Source organism: Arvicola amphibius, chromosome 8 (genome assembly GCF_903992535.2).
Source record: "Arvicola amphibius chromosome 8, mArvAmp1.2, whole genome shotgun sequence".
Classification (NCBI taxonomy): domain Eukaryota; kingdom Metazoa; phylum Chordata; class Mammalia; order Rodentia; family Cricetidae; genus Arvicola; species Arvicola amphibius.
In genome coordinates, this window is record NC_052054.1 from 83553750 (window position 1) to 83574515 (window position 20766).

A 20766-nucleotide genomic window follows, 5' to 3' on the forward strand; every position below is an offset into this window, starting at 1 on the left:
ACAAAGAAATAAGGTATATGCATGTTCCATATAGATTGAGTTTTTAAGTATTTTCAATCCATGGACTAGTTGAATTCATTGACACAGAACATGTAGACACATAGATACATGGATAAGTGGATAGATGCAAAGATATATACATACAAAAATAGAAATGATACATAGATAAATGGATGGTGGTACATACATGTGTATACATACATAGATAAAGACGATTTATAGATAGACGAATAGGTGATGGATGGATGGATGGATGGAAAGATATAAAGAAAGATGAAGATAGATAGATAGATAGATAGATAGATAGATAGATAGATAGATACATATACACACACAGGTACTTTTAAACTTAGCATAGGGATAACCAAATAGCTTTATTAAATCAGTTTAGTTGGAGAAATGAGACTCACAACAGGAAAAGGACGTTGACACAGGCAGGTAAGAGGAGATGGCAGGAGGGTCCAGCCAGAACTACATGATGATGCTCTCTCAAAAACTAATTAAGGTCTGGGGAGGCCAAGTATAATTAAAAGTCTATGGAAAGAAGGTACATGTGTCTAGATCCATCTTCCAGGGCGGGTGTATGTGAAGGCAGAGGGGAAAGGCCAGCCTAGCTGACCCCTGGCATGGCAGATTCACGCCCCGCCCCTTTTTCCTATATCTATAGCCTCCGTCCTTAATTCTGCTAGGAAGCTGCGAAACCAGGACTAAGTCTTTTGTGCTAAAAAAAAAAAAAAAAATCTGTCTTTTACTTGTTTAAATTACAATGCCAAATAATTATATATGTTTAAAAGCTGTCAAAAGTCTGGCTAAATGGTAGCTTTGTCTCGGGCTAAAAATTACTTTTCATTATGACCTATTTAGACATCATTTGAACCAAATATCTCAGCCCGCACATGTAAATGTGTTTTTGTTTTAAACTCTGCAGGTTAGGTCAGCAGATGTCTGCAACCAATACGATCGCCGGGGTGAAGGTGACATGATTTACTCCAGTCGGGCAATTTCTCCATTAAAGCATGGATGTCTCGGATTCATAAGGACAGTGTTGAGCAGATGAACTGGAACGTAGCCTTGCATTTGTCATATCAGGTGATTTGAAAGGAAAGAACAATTATAAAAATGAATGTAATTCTCCATCGAAGGGGCAAAAAAATCCAGCTTTTGCAGTAGGGGGTAGCTAATTTTCCATAGATTAAAAACAGGTTTCTCAGCAATCCTGCTGCTGTTACGTTCCACAATTAAAACAGAAGAAGAGAAGGGCTTGTTGGCAAAGCAGACAGTTGTAGAAATTAGATATTTGGGGACCCAGAAAGTGGGTTTCCCCTCCAGCATCAAAGGTTATTTCATTCCCCATAGGGGCATCTCCACTACCATAAACTGTTCCTGCACCCCCAGCTCTCCACCTCTCCCCCCGTTTCCGAGCTACTTTCAATTAGCGGGGATTATTAAACTGGAAACATTTGAAACCGCTGCCGAAGCTGCTTTCCGGCCTTATGAGCTGAGCTGGAGGCGTCACAGTAAAAACTGATTGATTAGCAAGGAATGTACTTACAGCGACTAATGCCCAGTGTCGTTTTCTTTGCTTTTCATGGCTTCTTTGCTCCTTCCCCCCGCCCACCACATTAGGTGTTTGGCTTCTCCCTGCCACCTTCTCCAGCCAGCAGGCTCTGCCTTCAGTGCAGTCTGGATTTACCTTTCCTTCAATGCTTTACTTCCCACCTGAACCCCATGAACCATCACGTGAGAGGCATTTGCATCTGCCTCTCCTGTAAAACAATAGCACCAAGAAAGAAAGGAAAACAAGCAAAGCTTAAACCATGATAGGCCCTGAGTTCAAGGGTGACCGCTCTTGGATGTTGAGGTGTCAGCCCAGGGTCTTTGTCACTCTGGCCCTGTAGCAGGGCAATGCAGCATGGTAGGAGTATATACTGGGGGAGTTCTGGTCACCCCCACATCCAGAGTACAACAGCTAAACCAAAGTGGTAGTTGTGTGCATAACAGCGAGCCTCCAGGCTTGTGTCAGCCAGTCTCCCATCTTGAGTGAAGGAAAAGGTTGGAATGAGTTTGCATTGTGGAAGACATACAAACATCCAAGGAGACAGAACTACAGTCTGAAAGGAGCTATGCAGATCTTGATTCTCAGATCACCCTGCCTGGGAACCTGCTTGCAGCTGCTGACAGCTGCCCTGGGGTGGAACCTGTGTGAGTAACAGGGTGACATTCATGTAAAGCCAGGAAGATCTGAAACTCTGACACTGGAAGGCCTTGCGAGTTCTGGAGTGGTTACACAATGTGGTAATTGCACACGGCCTTTGGGAAACATTTCCCATCCAAACCAAAATACTGCTGAAGATTTTATAGACTACCGAACTAATAAGAAACTTAAAATTCTAGTTTAAGACAAAATTTCACCCTGTTTCCATCTCCCAAAATTACACGCCTAAGTCGTTAATGACTTCTTTTTATTTGTCTTAACAGTAGCCTTTACACATTCCAGGCAGGTCACTTCTGGAAACCCCTCCCCTTATATTGCCCCACAGCCAGCCCTACTTCACTTTGCTGCTGCTGTGGTGATGTGGTGAGTCAAACTTGGGTGGGGAAAGGGCTTCCCTGGATTCCAGCTCACGGTCCATTGCAGTGGGAAGGCAGGCAGGAACCTGGCTCCAAGTGGCTTTCTATTGCTGTGAAAAATGCCATGACCAAAAGCAACTCAAAGAGGAAAGTTTTTTTTTTTTTAATATCTTAGAAATTATAGTTCATCATTAAGGGAAGTCGGGGCAGGAGTACAAGGCGGGAACTCAACAGGAGCAGAGGTCACGGAGGGGTGCTGCTTCCTGCCTGGCTCCCCATGGTTTGCTCAACCTGCTTTTTATATAGCCCAGGACTAGGTGGGCTAGGGGTGGCACTGCCCACAGTGGGCTGGGCCCGCCAATGTCAATCATCCGTCAAGAAGTTTCCCCACAGACTTACAGACTTTCCCACAGGCAAGTCTGATGGAGGTGATTCTTCAGCTGAGGGTTCCTCATCACACAGTCTACTGTGTATCGAGTTGACAAAATACCAGCACAGTCACATTCCTAAGGATCCATGGTGGCAGAACGCTGGAGTTCAAGCCCCCAAAGCCAGCCTGTAATGTTGAACGACTAGATACAACCCCTCCACATTGGCCCTCAATGACACTAACTAGTCATGTCATATGTAGGGAACCAATAAATGCTTTTTAAAGATTGTTTTATTTTTTTTGTGTGTGTGTATGTGGGTGTGGGTGTGCATGTGTGTGGATGCCCATGGAGGCCAGAAGAAGAAGGTGTCAGACATTCTGCAACTAGAGTTACAGGCAGTCGTGAACATCCTGACATGGGTACTGGGAACCAATGGGTAATGGACCGATCTTCTCTGGAAGATCAGCAAGCACTCTGAAACACTGGAGCGAGCCAGCTCTCTGGTCCCGATAAACTTTTACTGAACGAATGAATAAAAGCATCCAACATTTAAGAAGAATCGAAAAATTCTGTCATGAGAAAAATAAAGGCAATTAAATATTATAGGAAACAAACATTCTGTCACTGGGAACCCAGAGACTAGCCTTCTAACCCTTTCTCTAAAGGTGCTATAGGCTTACACAGACTGTCATCTCAGTACTCACGGGGCTGAGGCAGAAGGATTGCCCTGAGTTCAAGTTCAGACTGACACAAGGTACAAGAGCAGCTGGGGACACAAAGAGAGAGGTAAGACCCTATCCAGATTTAATGACAGCTACATTCACCAAAAAGAACAGAGGAAGAAACAGCTATTTCTGCTCAGCAAACATATATCCAATCTCCGCAGATCAGAAGTATTGAGAAATCCCCTCTCCCTCTGTTCCTTCCACAGAGCTCCTGGACTGTCAAGCCTCTATGTCACTGCCTAGCGTCTAGAAGCAGAAGTCCTTGTCCTTTAATAACAAAGGATAACATTGTGAACATATCGTTGGTAAGCGTTTGTGTGTTGTATGCCCTTATATTAATGTGGGTTTTGTAAAGAGCTGAAGCCGCCTTTATAACTAAAGTTATAACACACCATAACGTGTCGAGGCATCAGAAATGTTGTATTTCCTACACTAAACAGCATGACTTTAAATTTGTAGCCAATCTTTTTAAAAATACTGCTCACAGTTCAGTCTTGAAATGCCATCCTCTGAAATGCCTGGCAAGAAAATACAAGGCTTTGTGCTGGTTCGTTTTGATCATCAACGTGATTAGATTAAGACGCACCTGGACCAGAGGTAGTGCATGCCTGTGGTGAGACAGTATTTACCAGACAGGACAGTATCTTTGCCCACGTGAACTCACAGAGGCTGTGATCACACATGCAGGACCTGCACAGAATCAGAACAGCCCAGCAGGGAAGGGGAGAGGACTCACCAAGTCTCACCTGTGTCCGAGGTGCTCTGGGCAATTGATGGCTCCTGGAGGAGAGGGAGTCGGTTTTCTTCAGAGATGTGAGCCCTGAGTAGCTCCCCATGCTCCAATGGATAACCGTACGTGCATGCACACACAGGCAGCACTAATGCTCAGTCAGTTAAAACAACAAAGCAACACCTGAAGTCAGGAGGAGGGAAGCATCCGGAGAGATTGGAGGAACAGTTGGAGAGGAGGGATGAGGTAGGTTTGATTTAAATACATTTTATGCATGTATGAAGTTCTCAAATGATAATAACAACGATGATGATGACGATGAAGATGATGATGATAAAACAACATCTGGGGTATTATCAAGGCACACATCTGGATGTGAGAGTGTTTCTTGGGGACACTGTCCTATGGGCTGGGATCCCAGGCTAAATCAGAAAGGACTTAAAGAGAGAGCAAGCTAGGCACTAGCATTCATCTTCCTGGTCCACTGAGATGTGAGCAAGTGGCCTCGTAGTCCTGCCTCCATGCGAGCACTGCCATGATGACCTTCTCTCCACGATGAAGGATACCCCCAAACCCTGAGTCAAATGACTCCTTCTTCCTTAAAATTGCTTTTTCCTTTAATTTGCTTCTTTAGTTATCTTTGATAATATAATTTAATTAAGACATTTCTCCCTTCGCTTTCCTCCCTCCAAACCCTCCCACATATCCCACCCTGCTCACCTCAAATTCACAACCTCTTTTCCCGTTAATTCTTATTGCATGTGTATACATACATATTCCTAAATATAAGGGGTTGAGTCCATATAAAGTCACATGTATATGTGTTTTCAGGGCTGATTTCTTAGGCATTTGGTCATAGCAATGAGAAAACTAACTAAAGCAGGCTGCAGGTAATTCCAACACTGTTGGAATATTTCTGTTTGACCTTCAGCTGAGGTCCCTCCCTGTACAAAGAAGTAAGCATGGTCCCTAACAAGACAGTTTTATTTCTGGGCAACACAATCCTTGTTTGCCATGACAGTACTCCTTACAACGTGGCAAAGATTAGATCAAGAGCCAGAGAGGCCTGGTAGAGTCAGTGAAACAGAGAAATGGTGCCCAACCCTTGTTCTTAGCCAGGACCCTCAGCCTTAAGCAAGTCCCTTGGGCTGCCTCCTTCCCAATCAGGATGAAGAGAATGCTGGATCCAAAAGGCAACCATCAAGCACAGTGTCAGGGAAGAGAAAAACAACGTGACATTGTGTGGGGGAGACTCCTGCTGCTACTCACCTCCCAACCCAAGCTGGTAAGCTATAACCCTTGCCTCTTGGTCATCAGAGCTACTCAAAGAACACCTTCACATGACCTGGTCAAGACATGATGCCTGGTTTATCTCCTGGATCCAGGGTTTTAGAGATTCCAGGAAAGTTGCACATAAGAGAGAAATTTTTCTGGATGGATCAGAGGGAAGGGGGATAAATGGGTGCTTGCCAGAAAATTCCTGAAGAGTTGAGTAATGGGGGTTTCACATTGAAAGACCCTGGAAATAAACTAAACTTAACTAAACCGAGGGCAATACGAGCCAGAAAATGACATCTATGGGGGTTAATGGTCATTGTCAACTTGAATAGATTTGGAATCACCGAGAAGACATGCCTGTGAGTATGTCCTTGAAGTTGTTTCCAGAACTGAACTAGTGAGGGGGATCTGCCCTGCATGTACGGGGTGCAATCCAAGGGCTGCAGACTTGATCTGAATAAAAAGAGGGAACGCAAACAATTAGGTGACCCATGCTTTCTCCACGATGATGCACTGTACCCTCAGACCAACAAATCCTTCCTTCTTGGCGTCACTTTTTCAGTCGGCTATTTTATAACTGTAAAGGCAAAAGTAAGTAATACAACAGCGATGGATTTCAACCCTAAGAATGAAACAGACAGTTCTAAGTTCATCATATTCAAAGATACTTGAATGAATAAACAAGGGGGAAGGCTGTACACAATGTTCCTAGCAGGAGACTATGATTCCCTTCATAGCACTGCAAGTGAGCAAGAAGGGGGAAGAAATCAGTGGCAGAAGGATTGGAGAAAGAAGAAAAAGAGAAGGATGAAGATAGAGGAGAGGAAGAAGAAAGAAGAGAGAGAAAAGAAAGGAGAGGAGGAAGAAGAAATAGAGGAGGAGGAAGGAGAGGGGAGGAAGAAGAAAGAGAAAGATGAAGAGAGGGAGAAAAGGAAGAAGAGAAACTGAGAAAGAAGAGGGGGAGGAAGAGGAAGGAGAGGAAGAGGGGGAGAAAGAAGAGAGGGCAGGGGAAGGAGAGGAGGAAGAGAGGAGGAAAAAGAAAAGGGGGAAGACAAGAAGAGGAGAAAGAAGAGGAGAGGAAGAGGAAGGAGAGGAGGAAGAGGTGGAGGAAGAAGGAAGAGATAAATATGGAGAGAGAGAATGAGGAACAGGGGGAGGACTGGCACAGAGCATCATCACTAAGCATACAGCATGACAAGACCTGAGGTTGGCAGCCATAAGTAGTATGAGATTAGTGGGCAAATGCATAGTATGTGGTCTCAGAAGCATCTCTCTACAGAGAAGTAACATTACAAAGGACAGACAGATGGATCCTGGAGGAAGGTCCTTAAGTGACCAAAGAGCATCACTTGTGTGACACATAGACTAATATGACTTTTAAAACTGATACAAGAGAGCATAATATCTTTTCCATTAAAAAATCCTGTTACTGGGCTAGAAAGATGGCTCAGTTGTGAAATATACTTTCTGCTGAGCCTGGCAACCTGGGTTGGAACCAACACAGTGGAAGGAGAGAACAGATGCTCACATGTTGTCTATAAGCACACAATCACACATACACTAAATAAATACATCAAAAATTTAAGTTCTGTTCTTTATATTAGAAATACATGGGCAAAAATGAACAAAATATTTTTATGTCATACCTACATTGTAAAGTAAACAATACTTTATTTTTTTATTAATTAATTTTTTTCATTTATTTTGCATCCATACTGCAGTTTCCCCTCCCTTCTCCCCTCCCATTCCCTCCTCCCACCTCCCTTCTGCCCTCCCCATCTCCACTCCTCCTCTGTTTCTGCTCAGAAATAGGCAGGCCTTCCATGGGTGTCAACAAAGCATGACATATCAAGTTAAGGTAGAACTAAGTTCCTCCCTTTGTATTAAAGCTGGGCGAGGCAGCCCAGTACGAGGAACAGGTTTCCAAAAGCCAACCCAAGTGTTAGGGACAGGCCTGATCCCACTGCTGTGAGTCCCACAAATAGATCAAGCCTCATAACTGTCACACATATGGAGAGGGCCTAGGTCAGTCCCATGCAGGCTCCCTAGCTGTTGCTCCAGAGTCTGTGAGCTCCTATGAGCTCAGGTTACTTGTTTCTATGTGTTCCCTTTGATAACTTTGAATCCTCCACCCCACTCTCCTGATTATACAATCCTTCCTCCCTCTCTTCAACAAGATTCCTGGAGTTGAGCCAGTGTGTGGTAGTGGATCTCTGCATCTTTTCCATCAGTTGCTGGATGAAGGCTTTCTAATGACAATTAGGGTAGTGACCAATCTGATTACAGGAGATGTCCAATTTAGACACCCTCTCCACTGTTGCTAGGAGTCTTAGCTGGTGGCATCCTTGGATGTTTCTCTGGCACCAGTTTTCACCCTGACCCAAAAATGATCCCCATCTAGACATCTCTTTTATTTATTTTTTTTTCTTTTTTCTTTTTTTGGTTTTTTTCGAGACAGGGTTTCTCTGCAGCTTTTTTAGAGCCTGTCCTGGAACTAGCTCTTGTAGACCAGGCTGGCCTCGAACTCACAGAGATCCACCTGCCTCTGCCTCCCGAGTGCTGGGATTAAAGGCGTGCGCCACCACCGCCCGGCTTAGACATCTCTTTTATTACTCTCCCCTCCAACCCACTTCCAACCCACCCAGTCAGATCCCAAATGTTCCCATCCCTACTTCCCACCCCCAGTTTACCTAGGAGATCTCTTCTGTTTCCCCTTACAGAGAAGCCATGAGTCCCTCTTTGGACCCTCCATGCCACCTAGCCTCTCAAGGGCTGTGCACTATAGCCTGGTATCCTTTCTTTTACATCTAATATCCATTTATGAGTAGGTTCATGTCATGTTTCTCTTTCTGAGTCCAGGTTATTTTATATATTTCTTTATTTATATTTTATACCTCTGGGTCTCTGTCTGGATGATTGTTTTCTAGGTTCATCCATTTGCCTGCAAAGTTCATGATGCCATTATTTTTACAGCTGAGTAATATTCCATTGTATAAATGTACCACATTTTCTTTATCCATTCTTCAGTTGAGGGACATCTAGGTTTGTTTCCAGATTCTGGCTATTATGAATAACACTGCTATAAACATAGTCGAGAAAATATCCTTGTGGTATGATTGGATATCCTTTGGGTATATACCCAAGATTGATATCACTGGGTCTTGAGAAATATTGATTTCCAATTTTCTGAGAAATTGCCATATTAATTTCCAATGGGGCTTTCCAAGTTTGCACTCCCACCAGCTGTGGAGGAATATTCCCCTTACTCCAATTCTCTCCAACATAAGCTATCATTAGTGTTTTTTCTCTTAGCCATTCTGACAGGTGTAAGACTTCAGCACAGAATTCTACCAGACTTTCAAAGAAGAGCCAATAGCATTACTCCTTATATTGTTCAACACACTAGAAATGGAAGGAACATTGCCAAATTCTCTTTATGAGGTTACAGTTACCCTCATACCCAAACCATACAAAACTCAACCAAGAAAGAATTATAGATAAATTTCCTTCATGAACATTGATGGAAACCCCCCAAAAAATACCGACAAACCGAATCCAAGAATACATCAAAAAGATTATCTATCATGATCAAGTAGGCTTCATTTCAGAGACGCAAGGATGGTTCAACATATGAAAATCTATCAATGTAATCCACCATATAAAAAGGAAAGACAAAAACCACATGATCATCTCATTGGATGCTGAAAAGCATTCAACAAAATCCAACACCCTTCATGATAAAGGTCTTGGAGAGATCAGTGATATAAGGAATATACTTAAACATAATCAAAGAAATATACAGCAAGTCAACAGCCAATATCAAATTAAATGGAGAGAAAATCAGAGTGATTCCACTAAAATCAGGAACAAGAAAAGGGTGTCCACTCTCTCCATATCTATTCTATATAGTACTTGAGGCTCTAGCTACAGTGATAAGACAACATAAGAAAGATAAGGGGGATACAAATTGCAAAGAAAGAAGTCAAACTTTCACTATTTGCAGATGATATAATAGCATACATAAGCAACCTCAAAAATTCTATCAGGGAACTCCTACAGTTGATAAACACCTTCAGTGATATGGCTGGATACAAAATTAACTAAAAAAGAAACAGTAGTCCTCTTATATACAAATGATAAATGGGATGAGAAAGAAATCAAAGAAACATCACCCTTCACAATAACTACAAGCAACATAAAATATCTTGGGGTAACTCTAACCAAACAAGTGAAAGACCTGTATGACAAGGACTTTGAGTCTTTGAAGAAAGAAACTGAAGATGCTATCAGGAAATGAAAAGATCTCCCATGCTTATAGATTGATAGGATTAACATAGTAAAAATGGTAATCTACAGATTCAATGCAATGCCCATCAAAATTTCAACACAATTCTTAAAAGACCTTGAAAGAACAGTACTCAAATTCATATGGAAAACAATGAAAAAAAAAACACAAGATAGCTAAAACAATCCTGTATAATAAAGGAACTGCTGGAGGTATCACCGTCCCTGATTTCAAGCTCTACTGTAGAGTGATAGTAATAAAAACAGCTTGGTATTGACATAAAAAGAGACAAGTGGACCAATGGAATCACACTGAATACCCTGACATAAATCCATACACCTATGAATACCTGATTTTTGACAAAAAAGCCAAAATTATACAATAGAGAAAAAGCAAGTATCTTCAACAAATGGTGCTGGCATAACTGGATGTCAGCAAGAAGAAGAATGCAAATAGGTCATATCTATTTCCATGCATAAAGCTCAAGTCCATTTGGATCAAAGACCTCAACATAAATCCAATTACAGTGAACCTAATAGAAGAGAAAGTGGGAAAGAGCCTTGAAGCCATTGGCACAGGAGACCACTTCCTGAATAGAAAACCAGTAGCACAGATATTGAGAGCAACAACTAATAAATGGGAACTCACAAAACTGAAGAGCTTCTCTAAGGCAAAGGACATAGTCAATGAGACAAAAGAGCAGCCTACAGAATGGGAAAAGATCTTCACCAATCCCACATTTGACAGAAGGCTGATCTCCAAAATATAAAAAAAAGAACTCAAGAAACTAGACATTAAAATATCAAATAACCCAATCTAAAAAATGGGATGCTGATCTAAAAGAATCCTCAACAGAAGAATCTCAAATGGCTGAGAAACACTGAAGAAATTGTTCAACATCCTTAGCCATCAGGGAAATGCATATGTAAATGACTCTGAGAATACTTTATGAATGATATATTTCAACCATAAGATTTTCGTAAATTCCTTTACTGGGTCACTAAGATTTCTGTTTCCAGTAAATTCATCTCCCAATTGTCCCATGGAAAGTAAAGTAAGCCTGTCAATCTTGGCAAGGGCCCATTTTCAATAATACTTGATTGATGTTCATTTGGGGTTGATTTTCCATAGGTGCAACTGTGCCCAACATGGTCTGGATTTCGCAATCTGTGGTCACAAAGGGACAAGTCTCTGATTCACAGACAGTGCACATTTGAGCACACCCAAAGCTGTTGATTCTCAACGAGTCGTTTTTCCAAAAAGCTTTAACTCTTCTTTGGAACCAGTTTTGTGTGAGTCTGGGTTTCATTTTCCACGTAAATTTACATAATGGCACTTTAATGCTTCCGCTGACATTTCCTGTAACTTGTGGGGGTCACACAGGGAGCCGAAAGTGGTTTCAGGGTTTGAACATAATTCAAACTGCCTGCTCAATTTTTTTCCTCTGTGTGTATTCAATTACAAGGGAAAAATAATTTTTAGAATGACGTCATCTCTCAGCCATCATTAATTGCCTGTAGTGCTTCATCAAGAGGTGAGGCACTATGAGGTTTCCTCCTCTCCACATTAATATGTCAACCGGTCTTGTGTAGGCAGCCATACTGTTGAGATGTCATGGATGCAGTTTCCCTGTCTCAGGTAGAGGGCACTGTCTCACGGCAGATGTCCTATTCGCTGACTCTTACAGCCTTTCCTCCCTCTCTTCCACAATGTCCCCTGCACCTCGACTATAGGGGGTGTGTTGATAGATGTATCTGTTGTGGCTGGGCACCCCAACACCGTTGTTCTCTGTACTTTGACCAGTTTGGGATTTCTGTAATGGTCTCCATTTGTTGCAAAAGTTTCTTGACCACAGAACAAGCATCACTCCCTAATGCTTATCCAATACAGAATGAGCAGCCCTGAAATCACATACAAGTGAGGAACACTAAATGGGTTTTATTACATATACATATATATGTAACAATAATGATTCAAGAAAAAGAGACCATGAATTTGAGAGGAAGCAGGGGAACACAGGAGGAACTGGATAGAGAAGAGGAAAAAGGGGGATGACGTAAATATAGTACTCATATATGGAATTCTCTAAAGTAAATAAATAAATAAACACAGGTACTCCTTCAATATTAAAGGGGTTATCTGAAGTGTCATTTGAACACAGCATCCTCCTGCACCAAATGTGATGATGCTTAGGTCAAAGCCTGTGGATAAGTGGTTTTAGAACCAGAAATTCTAAATATAGTTTCTGATGAGTAATCAGTGTGCTTTATTGTGACTGGCATGCTTGCAATTTTATTTTGCAAACAACTGACTTGCAGAACATGTTGTTTAAGGTTCCACCAGTCATATCCAGATGTTCGGGCCAAAGCTTTAATATTTGTACCCACAAAAAAGGAATGGATTGCCTACTGTTGTGATAAAACTCTATGACCAAGGCAACTTCCAGAAGATAGAATTTATTTGGGCCTACGATTCCAGAGGAGTAGAGTCTGTGATGGCAGAGTGTTGGAGGAGACTTCTAGTTGGTTCCTGGCCACCCGGCTAGCTTAGACCCAAAATAACCACACAGAAACTGTATTAATTAAATCACTGCTTGGCCCATTAGCTCTAGCTTCTTATTGGCTAACTCTTATATTAATTTAACCCATTTCTATTAATCTGTATATCACTACATGGCTGTGGCTTACCAGGTAAAGTTCACAGCATCTATCTCCAGCAGCTCCATGGCTTCTCTCTGACTCCGCCTTCCTCCTCCCATGCTATAGGCCAAGCCAGTTCTTCATTCATTAACCAATAAAAACCACACATAGACAGAAGGAGCTTCCACACCAGCAGGGCAGAGGCTGGTGGCTGCAACTGGAAGTTGAGAGAATGAGTTCAGAATGGGGCCAGGCTTTAAACTCTCAAATCACACCCCCAGGGACATACTACCTCCAACAAGGCCACACCTCCTAATCCTTCCTAAACAGCATAAGCAACTGGGCATAAGCATTCAAATGCTCAAAATTCTGGGGGACATTGATCATTCAAAGCATCACATGGGGGCAAGATCCAAGGACCCAAAGATAAGCTGCCAGTACCTCAGGTCCATGCTGTTCCCTGGCCTTTGGCTGCTGGTGGTGCCCCTTGCTGCTTTTCTGTTAATCTGTTACCATGGATAACCTGAGCTCACTGCTACCAGAGAATCTGCCCCAGTCACACACGGATGTCATGGTCCCTCCAGACTCCAAACACAATATGGAAGTTCAAAGTTGAAGTTATCAAGGATTTCCCAAATGACCAAAGGAGATCTTGGCAGACCATGCCCAGGCCCAGAATGTAGATTAAAGCATTTATGGGTTTAATTTTAATTTTTAAAAATGTTTTATCACTTGTCAACTTATTTATCTTAAGGTAAATCTATGCTGGTTATGTATTTTATCTTTTTGAATTTGTCTTTGTTCTTGAGAAATATACATGTGTATACAGTGAAATATAGTTATATCTATGATTTCCCAGCCCAAGGGTGTAGCCTTCAGTGTGTGGTCAGACACAGGCTGTGTTACTTCTCTAAACTGTTCTAGCAACGCATTGAAGTTGAACTGTGTATCCCATTGAGAGAGAGGACCCTGAAGCTTAGGATTTGACCAGATCCCACTCCTAATGAACATCCATGCCAGGGTGGCTCCCAGGATTCCTTTGTTCCCTGAAAGTGAGCATGTGCAGGGAAGGGTGGACTCTGCAAGCAGATGTAGCTGGTCAGAAGTCAGGGCAGAAACCGGAGCCCAGGAGCATCCTTCCCTGTAGCTGGTCAGATGTCAGGGCAGAAGCACGAGCCCAGGAGCATCCTTCCCAGCCCAGGCTGCCTGTGGTCCTTCACCTCCATCACGGGCTTAGTCACTGTTCCACATGTCCAGTGGCACATCTTGCTCTTCCCACAGCAATATGCCCTGATTCGTGGCAACCCTCAGCTGCAGATAACAGAAGGGAGGCCCAACTTTGCCTTTGGCACTCCCTAAGCAGTGAACCTGCCCACCAGAGGTCAAAGGTAAGGTAGGCTACGGCCCTCAAAACTGCCCAAGTAACTTCAGAATCCAGTTTACCCTATGCTGGGAAATGTAAACAGCTGCATTATGTATCTGTGGGTTCCATACTGGTATATTCAATCTACTGTTTTCTGAAAATATTCAGGGAAAAAATCCAGAAATTTCCAAAGAGCAACAGTGGAATTTGCTGTGCATGAGTCTACACAAAGGAATCAGAAGACAGTTCTGACATGTAAGGAGAGAATGAGAGTTACTCGCAACACAATATCATTCCATAAGAGGAATCCAGCATCTATAGATTGTATATGCACATGGTCTTGGAACCAACGCCCTGACCATACTGAGGGACAATTCCTCACAGGCACCTCCTCTATTCATGGTGCATAGTTGGAGGGCTCACCCTTGTGCAGGTGCCTATAGCAGCTGTGTGTTCATGGCTGCAACAGCAATGTCATAGCTGGATGGCAACGGTCCATGACAGGTCTCCACCTTCCTCCTGCTCTGAAGCTCCTTCTGCCCCATCTACTGAGATGTTCCCTGGACCTTGTTGGGGAGGAGGTGACAAGATGCGCATTTAAGGCTGAGCACTCTTCAGTTGCTTACTCTTTGGTACTTTGACCAGGTCTGAGTCTGCATTAACTGTCACCAGGATGGCTATTTCGGTGCAGGTACACCATACATACTAATGAGCTCAGGATGAATGACATTTCCATCTCCTTAGCATGTGTCAGGGTTTGGCACCTTCAAGCTCTTCTCTGTATGGATCGCATAAATATATACAATTATTACACATTACTAAAAATTTAATGTTTAAAGATGTGAAAATCATACCCTGATTAAGTCATTACACTATAAATAAATGTGTGTGTGTGTGTGTGTGTGTGTGGTGTGTGTGTGTTTATCACACTGTACACATATTCACATTGTTTACAATTAAAGTATGGAGCTAATAAAATACTTTTTAAAAAAGAATAGAAAGTTAGAAGTGGTGGGTGACTACAGGAAACACTGTCTCCTAGACACAGAAGGACAGTTACACGCATGGATACACAACAATTATGACATCCTTCACATGCTCTTCATAACCTCAAGCCAGACAAAATCCCAGTATGCAGTGTGGACAACGGGCAGGAAGTCCCACCCCTAGATGAAGAGCTGTGGACATCTGATAGCTTCTGGGAGAGGGAGAGTCCATTTTCTTTAAGGATGTAACATTGGATAGGTGGACAGATTCCAGGCAGGTCCCACCCCTAAGAGTATTTGATAACATAAATTGGATGTAACAGGCTCAAAAGAAAAGAAGAACATGAAGTTGGGTGGGTAGGGAGGTGAGGTGGACCTGGGAAGAATTGAGAAGGGAGTGTCTATGATCAAATGCACTGTATGACATTCCCAAAGAATTAATAAAAATATAGTTTAAAAGAGTAGTGGAGAAGCAATAAAAAAGAGAAATTGGGTTAGGGATGTGGTTCACTAGAATGCTAGGCTAGCACGCAGGTGGCCCCAGGTTTAATCCACAGCATCATCAAAGAAAAAATGAAAATTAAATATTTCTTAGGGTAACATGAAAGTAGAAGTCTTTATGGTGGAAAATATTCCTGGAAACAAAATTCTTACCTATAAGGCAGTAAGAGGATGGACTTTACTTTCTTATAAACAGAACAAAGCCTTTGAAACAGCTGAGCATGAAATGGAAATGAGCCGAATGTCTCCATGGAGAGACTGGGTGTGGGTTAAACACAAAGTGCAGATTTTTGATCTTGTAAAGAAGCACACCTACAACAAAATGTTCTGAAAAGTTGAGAAAATGCATTCATACATTTATTCATACAGCAAATAAATATTAAGGTCTTCCTCTGTGCCAGGGAAAGTGATGAGCATACACTTGCCAGACAAACACAAACAAAAATAAATCTGAGATGATAAGATGAATATTTAACAAGGTAGACAGTGGTCAATGTGAATCTTTTCCCACCCAAGCCTTTACCAGGTACAGAGAGCAAAATTTAAAGGACCTATTCAATATTATTGAGAAATTTGATGATATATATGTGTATACTATATACATGTAAATATACAAAACATGTTCTACTCAAGGGTCCAATATCACATTTGAACAAAATGAATCGGACCAATAGTGTTAGTAACCTTGAATATATGTTCATAGTACAATATAAAACATGTAAGATAACACACTCAATATCCATACTGGACATCTGACAATATCGTTTTTAAAAGCTCAAACACTCTCATACTTACACACAAACATCTCAAAACTTTACCCAAAGTCGGATAGGGTAGCCACTAACCACAAGTGGCAAATGTAACTAATTATAGTCAAACTAGAAAATCAGGTTTTTAGTCTCATTGGTTATGATGGTGCATCCAGTCAATGCCATTCCAGCCAGGATAGATACAAAAGATTCCTGTCATGAGAAAGTTCTGTTGGACAATGAGACATACAAAATGCAGCTGTAAACTCTATATAGCACTTGGAGAATTTTCCTATGCACAAAGAAGACTCAACTTTTTAAAAATTTAATTGTGATGAATAATTAAAAATCACAATCTTAGCACAAGATGTGTTCATTGCTGCTGGTTTGTCATTGCTTCTAGGTCCTCTCAGCAGGCACTGCTGAGAAATATGGGGTGTGTGTTCACACTGCGCAGCATATTTATTTCAATAATATTTCCATATCTAGAGATGGGACATAGGTAGATAGAAAAATGGATGGATGGATGGATGGATGGATGGATGGATGGATGGATGGATGGATGGGATGGGATGGATGTTCAGGTTGGTGGGTAGATGGATAGGTGGATGGGTGGACTGGTAGATAGATCCACAGATGTAGACATTTAAAATCGTGATTTAAACTGCTCCTTTGGACTCCACTCCAATGCAACAGGATAAATTTTTAATTGCCTCTCTTCCACAACAATTAGAAGCTAAGTTCTCATTGTCATCACTATTTGGATTTATTTGATCAGTCATAAAACTTAGAGAAAATAGGTTCACAATTCTAACCTATTCCCAATTATAAGAAGGAAATCTGCTAAAAAAAAAAAAATAAGATCAACTAAATATCAGAATTTGTTTATGCCTGGTTGGATAGCTAGTTAGTAGACTGGTTGATGGGAAGGTTGGTTGGTTGGTGGTTGGTTAGTGTTTTGCTTGAATAGTGGTTGGTTGGTTGGTTGGTTGGTTGGTTGGTTGGTTGACTGGTTAAGTTTTGGTTGGTTAGTTGGTTCATTTGTTAGTTAGTTGCCTGCTTCCCTTCTTGCTTGATTGCTTGACTCATTGGTTAATTGTTTGGTGGTTTGGTTGGTTGGTTGGTTGGTTGGTTAGTTGGTTAGCTGGTTGGATTGTTTGTTGGCTGATTTGTTAGTTGTTTGGTTCATAGGCTTATTGGTTGCTTGCTTATTTGATTGGTTGACTCACTGGTTAGTTGTTTGGTTGGTTGATTGGTTTATTCTAGGCAGGCTATTTAAAATATTTCTAAGCTGGGGCATGAAAAGTATTAAATGAACCTGAAAGAAATATCTTTCTGTGCCAGAAAACAAGAAAGCATGAAAAGATTCATGAAGACATGTCAAAGAGGTCAAAAACTAGATTGAAAAGATCCACATTGTCAAATTCTAACCAATTTGAATGCCAAAATATTTTTATGTGATGACAGTAACAGACTAAAGCCTATGATGTCATAGGGCTATAAATTAATACACTATTGTTAATTAAGGGAATAAAAAGAAAAATGGTAAGTGTAATAATAATTAATATAGAATGAATGATAGAGTTAGAAAATCATCAGAATATAAAAAACTAATGAGTGAATATTGATGAAGCATAAAGAATTTATAAAGCATAAAACTATCTCCGCACAAATTAGCTATTGATTACAAAGGCGAGGGAAGAAATAGGTTGACCAAATAATCAAAGAAAAGAAAACCAATGTTGGAACAAACTAACCCAAGTGCTACCTAACTGCACACAGCAAGAAGAGCACAGTCTTGTTTACCAGTCATTCCTGAGAGAGTAGAAACCAGATCTAGACACATAGGCATCGAGACATGGCCCTAAATGAAAGATAACTAAGTAGCTTATGCTCTTCAAGACTGAAGGTCAAGAAAGGCTGAGAAGGCTGCAAAGACCAAGCAACTCAAGACAGTACCTGATCCTGGATCATACCCTGCAGGAGGAAAAGAGACAACCATTAATGGGCAATATTTGGATAAGCAACAGAATTGAAACATGAATTGTGTGAATTCCTACTTATTCACAAACGATTAGAAAAATATTAGTGTACATAATAATATTCACCAAATATTAGCATATGTATAGTAATTATAAATATTAATATAATTGGTATGTATATATGTATATAAACATATACATATTAGTATGTATACAGGTAGAAAATAAATGAAGTAAGTTTAAATAATTGATAAAGGATAGTGGGAATTCTTCAAACTATTCTTGTGACTAATCAAAATTAGAAATAATAACATAATAAAAAACTTGAAAATAATAAACAGTTGAAGCTTTCTAAATTCAATTATTACTGCCTGTGGTGGCACACTCCCATATTCCCAATGCTCAAGAGATCTCAGGTAGAAGCCAGACTGAGCATAGCATGACCTTGTCTGGATTAATGTTTTAAAAAGTTAAATTTCTGATAGCTGTCCGAACTCCTGTCCTGGTCTCTCACTTCGCTCTCCTCTCCAAACAACATGAGATTCACCACCTGCTCCACCACGTTTTCCACCAACTACTGGTCCCTGTGCTCTGTATGGACACCCAGCCAGCAGTCCAGCCTACCAGCACCCGGGCCAGCGTCTATGCAGGTGCCGGGGGGCTCCGGTTCCCAGATCTCTGTGTCCCGCTCCACAAGTGTCTGGGGTGGCTCCGTAGGGTCTGCAGGCCTGGTTGTAATTGGTGGCATCCAGACTGAGAAAGAGACCATGCAAGACCTGGACGACCAGCTGGCCAGCTACCTGAACAGGATGCAGAGCATGGAGACTGAGAACAGGAGACTGGAGAGCAAAATTCGGGAACATCTGGAGAAGAGGGGGTCCCAGGGCGTCAGAGACTAGGGCCACCATCTCAAGACCATCAAGGACCTGAAGGCTCAGATCTTTGCGAATTCTGTGGACAATGACCTCATCGTCCTGCAGATCAACAATGCTCATCTTGCTGCTGATGACTTCAGAGTCAAGTATGAGACGGAACTGGATATGCACCAGTCTGTGGAGAGCGACATCCATGGACCCCGAAAGGTAGTGGATGACACCAACATCACAAGGCTGCAGATGGAGACAGAAATCGAAGCCCTCGAGGAGGAACTGCTGTTCATGAAGAAGAAACATGAGGAGGGAGTCAAAGGACTGGAAGCACAGACTGCCATTTCTGGATTGACCGTGGAAGTGGATGCCCCCAAATCTCAGGACCTCAGCAAGATCATGGCTGATATCTGGGCCCAGTATGAGAAGCTGGCTCAGAAGAACCGTGAGGAACTAGACAAGTACGGTGCCAGCAGACTGAGGAGGGCAGAGCACCACGGTAGTCACTACCCAGTCTGTGGAAATCACACACTCACAGACCTGAGGCGCACCCTCTAGGCCTTGGAGATTGACCTAGATGCTATGAAAAATCAGAAGATCAGCTTGGAGAACAGCCTCAGGGGCGTGGAGGCCCGATCCAACATGCAGATGGAGCAGCTCAATGGGGTCCTTCTGCATCTGGAGTCAGAACTGGCTCAAACCCAGGCAGAGGGGCAGCACCAGACCCAGGAATGTGAAGCCTGCTGAACATCAAGGTCAAGCTTGAGTCTGAGATCGCCACCTACCGCCACTTGCTGGAAGATGGGGCAGACTTTAGTCTCAGCAATGCCCTGGACTTCAGTAACTTGGTGCAAACTGTCCAGAGGACAACTACCCACAAGCTCATGGATGGCAAAGTGGTGTGCGAGACCAATGACACCAGAGTTCTGAGGCACCAAGGCTGAGAAGGAGGCTACACCTGGGACCAATAAAAGTTGAGAGGTCACTGGGAAAAAAATGTGGAATTTCTAAGGAACTTTAAGAATGAGTTTCTCAAATAAAAAAAAATTAAAACTCTCAAGTCCAATCACGGTTTAAAAAAAAGAAAGAAAGAGAGGAAGAAAAAAAGAAAGAAAGAAAGAAAAAGGAGAAGAACTAGAAGAATAGAAAGATCTGGCTATGGTGGTACACTCCTTTAATCCCACTGGTAAAGATGCAGAGGCCAGAGGAACTGGTCTGGTTAGGGACAAGTCTGGTTGACTTTCAGGTCAGTCAGGGGTAGACAGTATTCGTTTCTTAAGGTGTGAGTTCTCAGTTACTGCTCCAGTGAGGGGCTGGGGCGTGGCTCAGTAGAAGAGCCCCTGCCTAGAATCCCCCAGTGAGGAGCTGTGGGTGTGGCTCAGTGGTAGAGCATTTTATAACATGTACTTGATTAGATTCCCAGCATCAAAAATAATTAATTTGAAATTTATAAATTAAGAAAATTAATTAGTTAAAGAAGACAGACTTATGGGAGGTGTGTTATTGTCTGGTAATACTGTAGAACAAGATAGTACTTGTCAACTATCTTAGGACTTGAGTTCTGTCAAAACCCTTTTAGAGGAAAATACACAAAAAGTTCTGAAAAATGAGAATTATACGCAAGACATAGCATATCATCTATTAAAGCATATGACAGAATTATAGCATTAAGGCTGTGGAAATGGCCCGGGGAGGGAGGACGGGAATAGAGATGGAAAAG

At 41.9% G+C, this 20766-nt stretch overlaps 1 pseudogene; it reads left to right on the forward strand.

Annotated features, from left to right (window-relative positions):
* Positions 1-18716: 18716 nt before the first annotated feature.
* LOC119821896 lies at positions 18717-19990 on the forward strand (annotated as a pseudogene).
* The last annotated feature ends 776 nt before the right edge of the window (positions 19991-20766 follow it).